General features: G+C 36.7%; 1 pseudogene; it reads left to right on the top strand.

Moving 5' to 3' along the window:
• LOC138020600 (RING finger protein 151-like) overlaps positions 1–238 on the top strand; it is a 1,157-nt pseudogene extending 919 nt beyond the window's left edge.
• Positions 239–5,000: the final 4,762 nt, after the last annotated feature.

Here is a 5,000-nt window from a genome sequence, read left to right as displayed (position 1 = left end):
TTAATAAATGCGTGGGTCCACATTACTGTTTGAATTTAAGTTGTTTAACAATTGCTTATAGCTGTATTTTATTTTTTTATTTATTTAATGGACGATTACATAACCTTTGTGCATAGATGCAAGATGCTGTCACACTTGGCTTTTGTGTGTGTCAGGGAGGGCCGTCCATGTCCGCTCTATGCAGTTGGATGCACAAAGGTCCACTCCTCAGCACAAGCTGATGCTGCAGGCCACCTGAAACTATTGTTGGATGCTCGACTATCAGGAGCTTGTGGTGTAAGTAAACATTTAGAACAATTAGAAGTTTTCTAAAACTTCTACACAACCTCACACTACCTGATTGAGGCTGTGCTAAATTGAGTCATTGAATAAAGTATTTTTACATTTTTGATGTTGAATGTTTACCTTAGAAGTTAACCTATTCTCAATAGTATATTTTAATCTTTTCTCACTGCAAGTGCTTGTGTAAATGCATGTAAATTATAATTATTTATTTCATCAGGATGCCAATGTCAGCCTAGGTGGCTTTTCTGTAGCTGGTTCATGGCGTATAGGCGGTGTAGTTACCTTGCCTATCTGCAGTCCAATATTTGAGGGCCATGTTGCAGTTGTGAGGCTGGAAATAAGCAATGACAATGGTATTTCTGTAAAACTCTACTTGGAATCAAATTTAGAGTTGCCTTGTTTTGGTGTTGATCTGAGGTATATATACGTATTTGAAGTTACACTTGTCACCTAAATAAATTTAAGTTAATTATTGCATTTTGTTCACATGCCTAACAGCTTTTGTTTTTCAGGTGCTGTTTCCAGTGTGGAGTGGATAAATTAAAATTTAATACACCTAGATGACTAATGTCCCAGGCCTCTGTTGCATGTGTTCAAATGCATAATGTATGCACAACAGAAGTGTTTCACCAGATGACCAAAAATAGCAATGGCGTTTTCTTGGACTTCCTGCTAACATTATCAGTTTGATTTAGGTTGATGAATTGGTGAGGGTTATGTGGATTATGCTGACTCCTGAATTTATGTTTGATGACTTCAGTTGAGTAGTGCAGCATACACAATCCCAGTAGAGGTGCCACGTGGTATATGCTGACTCCTGATTTGCATTATGTATTTTAAGTCAGTTGAGTAGTGCAGCAGACACTGTCACCATACAATACTGATTTGAGATGTGCTAAATACCATATTACCAATGCTGCTATCCTCAGTAAGGTCCTGGCAACAATGAGACGAGTTGGTTACTCAATGACACCCTCCTGTGTCTTAGTTTGTTGTTTTGATTAAAACATATTACGTAAGACATCAGGATAATACCCTCTTGAACAAGAGGGGCGGACCAGGAAACCGTTTCTTGTTGTATTTGTGAAACCTGCATGTCATATACGTCTACCAGAAAAGGTACCATTATCAAAGTGAACTCCATTTCCTGTGCACTGAAAAACAAAAAGTGGAAATACCATAGGATCTATCTCCTGAAGTTGTGATGCGAATTGGTTTTGTTTTCGTAGTCATCCAGCGGTAAAAATAATCAGATTAACTCAACCGATGTATCACTGATGACCTCAAATACGTGATGGTGGTGTACTTTAAATACGTGCCTTGTCTCCCATACATAACAAATCTCCCGGTCTCGCGTATGGGTGATCAAATATTCCGGATGAAAACGAGTCTCAACCTTTTAAAGACTTTGCTCCATTGTATGCTCAAGTGAAAGAAATGCGATTTTTTTCAAACTCATTTCGTCGTTTCTCAATGCATTTCTATACCTCTGAGTTTCAAACATACGTTGATGGGACATTTTAATCATGACTTTCTTTATATCTGTTTGTTATCATGGCCATATAAGCGATTGTTTGATTGGATATCCGTGTAACCAATAAAAATCCTCGACATAATTCCCCTGTTTTCTGCAAATTCCCAATGGCGATAGATTATTATTGTATTCTTAAAGGCTGCTTGTGGATGGTAGGGTGATTGTTTTGGGAGGGAGGGAATGCTATATATTGATTTTTGCGTATCCTGGATTTACCAAATCGCATCCAGCAATATAAGGGCATGCCGCAACTATTTATAAAGTTACAGCTATAGCCGGTTCAAAGTGGTCATATGTAAGCTGTTGTACGCTTGCTGTTGCCGCAAGATTTCCTGAGGTAGTGGTTCAGTTTGTTTTGTATAGACAGGACCGTCAGTATATTTACAGACTTGTTATGTCTGCACTTCTTCTTAAATCCTTTTTCTTTTTTATTTCGCCTTTTTTGTGTTATTAAACTCAGTAAACGAAACTGCGTTTTGCCTTAAGGTGAACATCAGCTCGCAAACTTTTGTCAGTGCTGCAGGAACATTTTAATCACGATTCCAGCACTGATCGTTGCCATTCTAAAACACTTAGCAATGAAGAGTTTAATTCTATTTGCATTAGGCTTCCAGTTTGTGAAATAATTCTCACTATTAAATTCCGCTTTGAGACGACTGATGTTAATGGCCATCTCAATAAAAAATTCCACTTTCTTCATTCGCTGATGCGTTCATTGGTCACATTTGTTGTGGCACGTACATGTGTCAGGGTAGGCTAGCCAATGACAATGCAGGAAATCTAATATCCGTAGCTCAGTTTTTAGAAACAAAACTTATTATACATTGATTTTGATTGGCTGTAAGCACGCAGCTAATTCTTACTTGCTCTGTTTATCTTACGTCATACCTGCAGACAAATAACAATTATGGGACCAGGTTCAGCAAAATATCGTGATTTGTCAGTTGCAAGAAACCAACAAATCACGATATTTTGTGATAGCTGAGTTCAATAATTATTTTATCGTTCCATGACTGAGTTAAATTTCTTTTTCACAATTCCCAACAATTACATTTTTTTCTGAAAGCTCATGAAAGTGAACTGCAATTTTCACAGAGGAGCTTGGTTTCAAGTACGCATGAGCAGAATATTGTTTGCAACGAAACACTTATTGGGAGATATTTATTTGCAGGTCACGTGGTGCCAATGAAAAGGAAGGAAAAAATCCATCGAATGATAATAGATTTTATATATGTAGAATTAACCTCATACCTACAGACTATATAGATTTAGGCATGCAGAAGTGACATCACCTAACACACTAACCAGAAGTTTGATAAGTTTTGTCATGGCGGAGCTCAGCTCAGGAATAAGCATTATTCGGTTTTCGCATGATAGCGATAATTATCATGGCTTCACATTGTGTTCCTTCCGCTTCAGTAGATAAAAAAAACTTTGACCTTGATAATTATTGTGTTAGTGGTCATATTCTAATTAGTGGTATTCGAAAAATAAACATCCCAATTTACATCGCTATACAAACCATACTAGCCCAGACGAAACTGAGAATATCCCATTTGGGTTGAAATTATCGGTTGCAGTCCTCATCAAGGAAACCATCAGATTTTATCCGTCTTATTTAGAAGTCCTTCAGTATCGAGCACAAATAAATCGGTAAAAAGTGGGTTGCGTTTGTTGGTTATCTACTCTGCCCTGGTGGTTTTTTTTTAGCTCCCCACCCCTCTCCCACCCTCAAACAGTTCTTTTAAATTGATCAGGGGAAACCTTTGATACTATAAATCATAAATTGTTACTCGATAAGCTTAATTACTATGGTTTTAGAATGAATGAATAAATGAATGGTTTAAATATGATTTCTCTGATCGTAATAAATTAAGTTGGATTGAATCTTCGATTTCTTCCACTTATATGTGCACTTTCCTTCTGCCACAAGGTTCATTATTAGGACCCTTACCTTTTTCTACTTTATTTTAATGATATTAATAACTGCTCTAACAAGTTAAATTTTTTTCTCTTTGCCGATGACACTAGCATTATATTCTCTAAAAAAAATTAAAACAATGCACTTGATTGGCTAACCTCCGATAAGCTTATGTTAAATGCTAAGAAATCCAACTGTTTTTTTTTTTTTTTTACTTACCAAAAAGAAATTGTAACTGATTTCACCAAAATTCATTTTTCCAAATGATTCAAGGCGACACAAATCAGTTTCTATTCATCCAAGTAACGGCCTTATTAGAATTAAGGATCGGCACCCAATGTTGTATCATGTATTGCCAATATTGTGGTACCAAATGAAATACGAATTATTTCCTAAACAAGATGCAGTCATTATGGTGACGTTTTTTTTTTCACGTATTGGCCCATGAGTTGGCAATGAGATGCCTGGAAAGAATAAGAAAATTGTTAAATAATAGTTTGTTTCGAAAACAAAATGAGAAATACGCTGTTCCACATATTAATAACTGAAGATGACTACATTGAGATTGATAACATCACATCGGAACTAAAGAAATATCGGAGACCATCATGTTTCATAATTTACTGTATTTCTCACGACTTGTTATGTCCTATTTATAGTTTAAGCTTTTTTTCTTTTTCTCTCGTTTTTGTAACATGACATAAATGTATTTGAATCTCTTGAACTACCTGCCCCCATTAGCTATGATATCTGAGGGTCGCTCTAAAATGTTCTTTACTCTTTTAAAGAAAGAAGTAAACTTGCTGTCGTAGTTGTTGTTGTTGTTATTCATCTCAGTCGGCTGTAAGCAGTGCTCCAAGGTCACACTTGGATTGTATAGCGGCCGGCGCCAGAGCTCCCATAGTATTCCTTCGGATCGACTTAGTTGAGCTGGCTCGTTGCTCTACTTCAAACGGAGATTCGCCGCGACCATCATCATCATCATCATTATTACTTCATGGTTTGCTCCATATCTTGAGAATAGAATACAAACGCAACTTTTGTTGATGGTGCTATGTCAGATCACGTTACATAAATATGATGGTCTTGAAGTAGATCAATCATATAATTTGAGTGCATTGGGGGATTGTTTGGGGATTGAGGAATTGGGTTCTTGAGACGAGTAAGGCATTTTTTACCTAATCAGAGCCCGGGGATTACGATGTACAACTCTGTTGTACTACCGTATTTCAAATATTGTAGTATAATGTGGGAGAGGGT

The sequence above is a fragment of the Montipora capricornis genome, chromosome 10, assembly GCF_036669925.1.
Source record: "Montipora capricornis isolate CH-2021 chromosome 10, ASM3666992v2, whole genome shotgun sequence".
NCBI classification, from domain to species: Eukaryota; Metazoa; Cnidaria; class Anthozoa; order Scleractinia; family Acroporidae; genus Montipora; species Montipora capricornis.
This window is presented reverse-complemented; position numbering and strand designations above follow the sequence as displayed.